This window comes from Triticum dicoccoides, chromosome 7B (assembly GCF_002162155.2).
Source record: "Triticum dicoccoides isolate Atlit2015 ecotype Zavitan chromosome 7B, WEW_v2.0, whole genome shotgun sequence".
Classification (NCBI taxonomy): domain Eukaryota; kingdom Viridiplantae; phylum Streptophyta; class Magnoliopsida; order Poales; family Poaceae; genus Triticum; species Triticum dicoccoides.
The window spans coordinates 475182570-475192192 of NC_041393.1; positions in this window are offsets into that span (position 1 = coordinate 475182570).

Here is a 9623-nt window from a genome sequence, read left to right on the forward strand (position 1 = left end):
CGGATCCCATTCGCGGAGTGGACCACGAAACGCTTGATCTCCAAGATAACCTCACATATCGAGAGTATCCGGTTCGCATTCTTGATCAAGCAGAGTGTGTCACTCGACGTTAGAACATCAAGTTTCTCAAGGTTCGGTGGTCTCATCATTCCGAGAGAGAAGCTACTTGGGAGCGAGAAGATCGTCTTCGACTGGAGTACCCCACTTTCTTTCTGTCGACCCCTGAATCTCGGGACGAGATTCTTTCAAGTGGGGGCAAGTTGTCACATCCCTAGTTCTGGTATGCTCAAGGCTAGCTAGTCATGTGTGCATCATGTTTAAATTCCATTTAAATTTGAAATGAGGATTTGTGAAACCCTCAGACTCATTTCTGGAAATGACCCAGATAAAAATTGCTCCAAAAAGGTCCAAGAAAATGCTCATGTTGCTCTCTGAAAATATTGGACAGAGATAAAATTCAAACCAATATTTTTAGGAGCTCATAAGTATTTATTTTGGGCATTTGGAATTAATGCAGTAAATATTTGCTTTGGATATATATTGTTATATATATACAATATTGTCCAAAACTTATGCTAGTTAATGAGGAGCTCTGGAATAATACCACTAGCTCCTACAAAAATTGGCATAAGAAATAAAATGATTTAGTATTTTTATTAAATCAAAACATATGTCAGAAAAATAGAAAAGAAAAACAAATAGGAAAAAAGGGAGCTTACCTATGGCCTGGCACTGTGCGGCCTGGCCTAGCCCAGTGGCCCAATAGGCCGGCCCAGCCGACTGGCCAGTGCCAGTCGTCGTCTCCACCGCGCCAGGAGGACAGTGACGTGTGCCCGCGGCGCGCACGCACGCGTCCGGCCACCTCCTGGTCGCCTGCCTGCTTCCCCCGCCACGTCGACGCCGCGGATAGATACGCGGGTGCCGTCTGGATCGAGCCCTCCCCTTCTTTCACTCCCTCTCCCTCTCTGCCGCTCTCTCTCTCTCTCTCTCTCTCGCTAGCCGAGTGTTGCCGTCGCCGCCGCTCGCCGTTGCCGTAGCCACCGCCTCCCCCTCGCCTCCCCGACATGCTCCCCAGCTCCGCCACGTCGCCCTCGTCCTCTCCGCCAAGCCGCACCTCGTCGGACGCCCCGTGGAGCCTTCGCCGTCGCCATCTTAGCCTCCGGTCGCCGGAGATTGTCTTCGCCGCCCCGCCGACTCCAGCCCTTCCCCGAGCTCGCGCACGACGCCATCGAGACCGCCGTGAGTTCTCCTCCACTTCCCCTCCTTCCCCGCGCTCGATTTCGTGCCGTAGCCACGCTAGCCGCCAGACCCGAGCGGTCGCGCCACCGTGGTACCTCCTCGTCGTGGCCAGAACCACTGCAGCCCACGCCTGCACCTGCCACCGCGCTCAGCAGCTTCCCATAAGGCCAACGCCGCAGCCCGCAGCTCCTGCCGTGCCCCGCAGCACCCGCGCGCACTCGGCCGAACTCCAGCCGCCGCCCCGATCTCCGCTCCGGCGAGCTCTGGCGCACCCGCAGCCTCCCACCTGCTCCCCTGGACGCGGACGACGACGGGCTACGCCCCGGTGGTCTCCGCGCGTCCAGCCACCGCTCGTAGCGCAAGTCCGGCGAGTCGCCGCCGCGTTGTTGGTCGCCGCCGGCCAAAACTCCGGTGGCTGACATGGTTTCTTATTTAGGTGCTAATTATGGCTCAATTAACCCCCTGACACTGACACTGGGCCCCAGCGCCACTAATCCTTTTTAGTTAGGTTTGTAGTTAGGATTAATTAACTCTGTTGATTAACCATGACACTAACGTGTGGACCCCACACGTCAGGTTTGACCTGGTCAGCCACGGTTGACTCACTGATATCATGCCTTTGTAATGCTGGCGCAGTTATTCATTTTCTGGTATTAAAATAAATCAGGAAAATCCAGAAAATGCTATAACTTCAATAAATCATAGAAATTCAACCGTAGCTCAGATTGAAATAATTTATATATGAAAAATTATCAGAAAAATGCAATCTATCCATCTGTTCTAGTTTCATGCATGACAAACCAACTTATACCTACTGTATAGGTGAAACACTAAAATGGCATTTATTAAAGACTTAACTTGGAGTTGCATTTGAATTCTTGATTCAAATGGACTTCAACCAAATGAATGCTAGTTGCATTAGGTCAAACAGCATCACATCTACATGCCATGATCATGCATCATATTGTTGCATATGTTTGTGTTTTGATTGATGGCACCGTTCCTTCTCGATAGGTCCTGCTCCGGAGACCGTTCCAGAGTACCTGTCTGAGGAGCAGTGCCTTCCTTGTTGATCTACCAGGCAAGCAAACCCCCTTGTTCATTCCGATACAATCCTACTCTCTTGCTCCTGCTCTCATTTATTGCATTAGGACAACAACGATTCAATTGCTACTTTGTGTTGCGGTAGTTGAACCCATTCCTCTGCATGACCTGTCATTGCCACAGTAAATAGTTGAAACCCACTAGCATGTGTAGGAGTTGATTGAAGCCATGATTGTGTTCCTACCATGATATGCCTGCTATTGCTTAGAGTGTATCAGGTCTGATTCATTGGGAATGAATTGGAGTGCAGTGCTCTTGTTCTGATGTTGAGAGTGAAGTGTGTGAACACGATTTAGTAAAGGTAGCGGTGAGAGGCCATGTAGGAGTACATGGTGGGTTGTCTCACTGGAACCGTCCTTAAGCACTGAGTTCTATGTATGTTGTCCAATGACTCGATACTACCACACATTGGGCTCCGGGCGCTCCAAGCCCTCTCGACTTATTAACCAACTTGATCTCTGTCCAGGAGTTCCAACCAGTTTATGGTGTTTGTAGGTAGTGTTATTTTTCTACCAAGTGGCACCCGACGGGGTGGGCTTGGGACAGACTAGGCACACGTGGCCTGGTGTACCGAGTGGCACCCAGATGGTGGGCTCGGGAACCCTGCACACATCGTTTTGGGCCGTGAGCGAAACCCCGACCGGATCTCCTTGCGGATGGAACCCGAATAGGCGATAAACCTGGACTAGAGTCTTGTGTGGTTAGTCAGGTCGTGGCCGACACCCTCGCCAGGCTTCCGCTTGACGGTTGCTGAGTTACATGACGTGTACATGGCGGTAAGTGGTGAGAGCGTGTGTGAAGAAGTACACCCCTGCAGGGTTAACATGATCTATTCGAATAGCCGGGTCCGCGGTTATGGACTTCTTGGATGCTTACATGGTACATAGACAACTTGAAGTGGATACTCTAAAATGCTCAAGACAAGTGTGAGTGCTATGGATGGCCTTCTCGTAGGGAGATGGGGATGAATCCATAGTAGTGTATTGTGTGGTGATTAGTGGACTCGTGTGCGCCATCTCACCTCACAGAAGTTTCTCGTAGTCGTAGAACAGGATAGCCACTGAGTCAAAGCTGGCTTGCTGCAACTGAACCCCACATTACCCTCTTGATACAAATGCATGTATGATAGGATCTGATGTAAGTCTTGCTGAGTACCTTTGTACTCATGTTGCTTTATTTATGTTTTTTTGCAGCGGAGACTTCGGTCTTACTAGTGTTCTTGTGGACTTCGACAAGTAGCTTGTACCGCAGCTACGATCTTGATCGGATGTTGTAGATAGTTAGGCTCTTCAACCTTTTTCATTTGTAGATGTCTGTACTCAGACATGTAATACTTCCGCTTGTTGCTTGTATGCTTTGAATGTTGGGCCATGTGACCCCTGTTTGAAATAAATGCTATGTTGGCCCTTTGAGCCTTATCTATATGAGTTGTTGAGTTATGTTGTGATGCCATGTTATACAGCACATACTTGCATGTTATGCGTATGTGTAATGTCTATTGCTATGTGTGGGATCTGACTATCTAGTTGTTTATCCTTAGTAGCCTCTCTTACCGGGAAATGTCTCCTAGTGCTTCCACTAAGTCCTGGTAGCTTGCTACTGCTCCAGAACACTTAGGCTGGCTGGCATGTGTCCTTCTTTGTTCCTGTGTCTGTCTCTTCGGGGAAATGTCACGTGGGGTCTACCGGAGTCCTGTTAGCCTGCTACAGCCCGGTTTACTGGAGTCCTGCTAGCCCAGTTGCTACAGCCCGGATTCACTCGCTGATGACCGACACGTTCGATGCTGGGTCATGTATGCCTGTCCCTGTAAGTTAGTGCCACTTTAGGTTCACGACTAGCCATGTCAGCCCGGGTTCTTTGTCATATGGATGCTAGCGACACTATCATATACGTGTGCCAAAAGGCGCAAACGGTCCCGGGCATGGTAAGGCGACACCCGTGGGAATACCGTGCGTGAGGTCGCAAAGTGATATGAGGTGTTACATGCTAGATCGGTGTGGCATAGAATTGGGGTCCTGACAGCTTTGGTATCAGAGCCTGACTGCCTGTACAATTACCAAGCCAAACTGGTCGAAGTTGAGTCTAGAAATTCTTTAGTTATGTAAGGGAATTGATTGTGGGAAGGAACGTAAGGCTCTTTTTACTCCTTATACCTCATGGCCTTCTGATCTGAGTCATCCTACCTTTCCTACGGGGTTAAGGAACTAGGATTTCTCTTCCATCTATCAGGATCACGTGTTACTACTCCGTAGTTCCATAGGATTGGTTGATTAGAGTCATATCCCAGTTTCGAGTACTTCCGGTGTAGCCTGTTTAGTATGATCTCAGAACCTTGAGTGGTGATGTTGAGTTGTTGTACTACCCCATTTTAGCAGGATGTCTCATTCTGAGCATTTTACTGTCGTTATGCTGCCAGAATTTCCCTAGGAGTTCGAGGGATACTGATTTCCTCATCCTTCATTCTATAGCCTATAGTTGATGCTGATTCCGTCCTTGGTTTCGTTTCTCAGGATGTCATCAGTTAAGCAAAGTTCTGTTGCTCGTAGCCAGAACCACGGAGATGGTAGGGATGAGGATCCTCCTGACCCGCCTTCGTTGACAGAGTTCATGTTAGAGATGGAGAGAAACAAGCGTGAGTCTAACCGCCTATTGGCACGTATCGAGGAGAACACTGCACATCAGTTCAAAGGGTTTGTAACCATTCATGACTTCATTCGCTTGCACCCACCCACCTTTCATCATTCTATTGAGCCACTCGATGCAGATGACTGGCTCCGTAGCATCACTCATAAGCTGCGTACTCATCCTGTTCGGCATCAAGCCGCGACTCGTTGAGACACTTGTCCGCTCACTTGGCAGTTGGCTCGACGAGTTGCCCGCGGTTCTCTGGAGTCTGTGCACGACACCAAACTGGTCAACCGGGTTCACCCCATTCTTCCTCGTCTACGGATCCGAAGCCATCATCCCGACCGATGTCGAGTTCGACTCGCCGTGCGTCACGATGTACACCGAAGAAGAAGCAAGAGAAGCACGCGAAGACGGTGTCGACCTGCTCAAAGAGGCGCGCCTTCTGGCACTTAGCCGCTTGGCTATCTACCTGCAAGTACCGAGGCACTACCATAGCAAGAAGATCAAGCCTCTCGCATTCCGCGAAGGAGACCTCGTCCTCCTACTCGTCCAAGAGCAGGGAGGCCAGCACAAGCTGTCCTCTCCATGGGAAGGCCCGTTCATCATGAGCAGGGCTTTGCACGACCACAACGCCTACTACCTCATCGACGCAAGCAAATCGAAGAAGCGCAAGAGGGACACCGCCGGCGAAGAAATGACCTGGCCATGGAACGGGAACTCCTCCTTCCGTTTTATAGTTAGCCGAACGAATGTATGTATCAATGCCTTTTGTAAGCATATGAAACTATGGGGTCCCCGAATGAGACTCGGGGGCTGCCTTTTGCCGACCAATTTATTGCGTCCATATTTCACACCACTTTACTACTGAACCCGGCCGCCGGCTCGACAAGCTCGACCCGGGGGCTCGGGGGCTAGCCGGCTTGATCATCACCCCGCCGCTTCACTTAGTGATTCCTGATAAGTTAGGATGCCACGGCCCCCCAGTTCGCCCTAAAACCGCAGCTCCAGCTCTGGCTGACGGCGGCAAGCACAACAGGCTAAAGCTCCCCTACGATTCATACACTAAGTTAAAGCCGCCGGGTCGACCAACCCGGCCCGACGCTCGTCAACTAAGTTAGCCGCACGACCGGCTGCTCACCAACCGGCCAAGCCGGATTGCCGCCAGCCGGCCAAGTGGGTGTTTTGCTCGCGCTCAACGTTTTTAAGGACCCAACTCCGGCGGCCGCCTCTCGAAGAGCCGAACCCCTTGTCACGGACCGGAGCCTCGGCCGTCTGACTCGCGGGGGGAAGCTTTAGGGAGGAACAACGCATGAAATAAATTCAAAAAAAGCATAAGGCAAAAAGCAAATAAACACTCACAACATTTACACATAAATGTTTCAAGCAAAGGCCCACGGCCCAAGTTCATTACACCCTAAAAACCCCAGTGGGTGGGTGGACCTGCTACTTAACAGAATTCTCTACAAAAGATTCTCGGGCATTCCCAGCGCCGCGTCGCGGCGTCGACGGCTCCCCCGGCCGGCCTCCGGGTCCAGCGAAGCACCAGTGTCCTCTCCGACTTCCGCGTCACCATAGACGCCCGTCTCCTCCGAGCTTCCCTCCGGGTCGTGAAGAAGCAAGCCGTAGTCGTCGCCAGCAATGACCGCGCCGTCTTCCGTCCGTTCCGGATGGAACTCGTCGTGGAAGGCGAACTCGGTGATGTAGCTGGCCCGGGAGGCGATCCGGCCAGCCTGCTCCTGCAGCAACTACTTCGAGCCAGCGCGCTGACCCATCAGCGCGTCCAGCTGAAGATCTGGATGCCAAGACAGCGTGATCCGGAGGACCATCTTAGCACCGGCCCGGGCGGCGGAAACGCGCCAGTCGCTAAGACGATCTGGGCCCATCTCCAACCAGCGCGCTAGACGCGAGAAGCTGCACGGGTGGACGGAACCCGGCCACAAGGCCGCCGTCATTGCGGTACTGGCTTGGGACAACCGCTCCATCTGCGTCCCCAAGGCCCGCAGCCGGGCCTCATTAGCGGCAACGATCTCCGGGAAAGTCCAGGCTGTCAGCGGATCCGTCCCGGACCCAACAACGCCGGTCGGGTCGCGCTGATAGCGGACGGCTTCCTCCGCTAGCCGCTGCGTCTCCAGAAAGGGCCCTGCAGCCAAAGACGAAGCAAGTCAGAAGAGCAACAATGAAGAAAGGGCCGGGTCCCGACCCGGCAAGCAACGAAGAAGCAGCACTTACTGGAGAAAGACTCTTCCAGGTGCTGCGCCTCGAGCAACGTACCACGTCGCTCCCGCTCCAGGACACGGTCCCGCTCCCCGAGCGCCCTCTCCAGATCGACCACCTTAGCAAGGGCTGCCTTCAGCTCGGCGTCCCTGTCTTCGGTCATCTTCTCGGCCGCCTCACGGCGGCGAGCCTCGGCCTGGTGGGCGTCCTCCACCGTGGTGGCCTGCTCCCACAAACGCTCCACCTCGGCCTGGAGCCGGCCCTTGTCGTCGGCCAGCTGGCCGTGCTGCTAGTCCGCCTCGACCAGGGCCTGCTACGCCTCCACCGCCTTGGCGGCCTCTGCCTTAAGGAGCTCCACCTCGGCCTCGAGGCCGCTCTTGTGACCCGCCAGCTGCTCGTGCAGCTGCTTGGCCTCGTCAAGAGACTGCCGGGCCGCGGCCGCCTCCGCCCTCGCCTGCGCCGCCTCGACGCCGAGACGGCCGGAATCAGCAACGAGCCGGTCATAGTGATGACCAGCCCAGAACAGCCGGGTCCGCCAAGACAGCACCTCGGCTGCAAAGAAGAAGAACTTAGCAGAAAGAAAAAATAAGACAAAACCTAAGATTTGGCCCAACTATTACACAGTTGGCCCGAATCTCAGGGGCTACACCCAGTGGGTGCGCTAGCGCGCCCCCACTGGAAGAGAAGAACTCATCAAAGTACCTGCGGCAGCGCGATGCTCCTCCTCCTTGGCAGCAAGCTGCTCCTTGAGCTCCCGATGCTTGCCTAGGAGTCGGTTGTAGGCGGCAACCCAGAAGGCGTCAAGGTGCTGAAAAGAAGGCCAAAGTCAACACAAGGCCAAAAATTTTGCCCAACAGTTACACAGTTGTCCCGAATCTCGGGGGCTACACCCAGTGGGTGCGCTGGCGCGCCCCCACAGAGATAAAATCACAAGAAAACAACAAGAAGAAGGACTTACCAGGACGGTGTGCTTCGGGTCGCGCGTCCGCTCCGTCTCGGCCTGGGCGAAGGCCTCAAGGCGCTCCGTCCGGCCTCGCAGACGGCGGCTGACGGCATCCAGCGCCACCTCCTCCTGGGTCTGGGGCCTGAAGACGGCCGCGCCCCTGCTCTGCGCGGGCTGCGGCACGGCAGCTCGGCGCCCGCCCTACCGGGGCACCAAGGCGTGCCCCCGCTGGCCGCTTGCTACACGGCCATCAACTCCTCCGACGCCCCTTCCGGGGCCGACGGCGATCCGGATACTGGGGCGCCTTGCGTCACCACCTCAGGCACCGCTGTCTGCGGTGCCTCCTCCATAGCCGACGGCGCCTCCGGCGCCGCCGCCTGCGGCGCCCCCTCCAGGACGCTGCCTCCACCACCATCAGCCCCCGTGCGCTCGACAATGTCGGCTCGCGGCGGGGTATCGCCCCCCACCTCCACGACCTCCAGGTCGAGGAGCACCACCTCGGGCTGGCCCCAGGGCCGCGCTCCCTCACCGACGACGGTTCAAAAACTGTCGCCTCCATCACCATGCCCTCCGGCATCTCGCGGCAGGCCGGCTCCTCGCCGCCTTGTGCCCATGCCGCCGCGGCACCGGTCCAAGCCCGGACCGACGCCGCCTCCAGCTCCGCCTCGGCCCGGTTCCTGTCACGCCAGGCCAAGGCCTCGGCGTCGTCCAGGTCCAGGCCGAGGTCCGAGTCGCCTCGTCCCTCCTCCCCGGCCAGACCGGCGAGGTCGGACCGGCTCCTGCGGAACGCGGTCCCCTCGGTGGCCGCGGCCTCCGCCGCCGCCCTCGCCAGCGCGATCGGCGACCGAAAGAAGAAGGCAAAATAAGCAAAAGAGACAAGAAATCCAGGCGCAAGCGGCGAACAGAACTTACCCCCTCAAGACCGGGACCGGGGTCGGCTTCGCCCATTTCTTCTTGGCCGGCCTTCTAGGCTCGGCCGGGTCCGCTACGCGCTTCGATCCGCAGGGTCACGGCGCGACGCTGTCCTTGCCATGCGGGCAGCTTGGCGCCGCCCCATGCGAGGACCCGGCTCCGCCCACGTCGCCACCTCCCCCGCCCAACGCCGCTATACCAAGCAACCGGCGTCAGCGTCGCCTTCACCACGACACGAGCAACAATTCAAGACAAAATGAAGAAGAGAAAGACTCGAAGCTTACCGGCTCAGCGCAGAGCACCAGCGTTGGACTCGGCCACCTCCTCGCCGCCTTGGGCCGTGGGCTCCTCTGGTGCCACCGGCGCCACCTGCAGCGGAGCCTGAGCGTAAGGACGCCGGCTTACATTCAGAAGAACCTCCCATGACGCATCAGGATGAACAAGAAGATGCACGGCGGCGAAGTAAGGAGACTAAATGCTCACCTGTGGCGCCGGGTTCGCCTGGCTACACGGCGCCTTGCCAAATCGCCAATCCTCTCCAAGATTGGCCATGGAGATGACATTGACGACGCGCGCGGCCTGC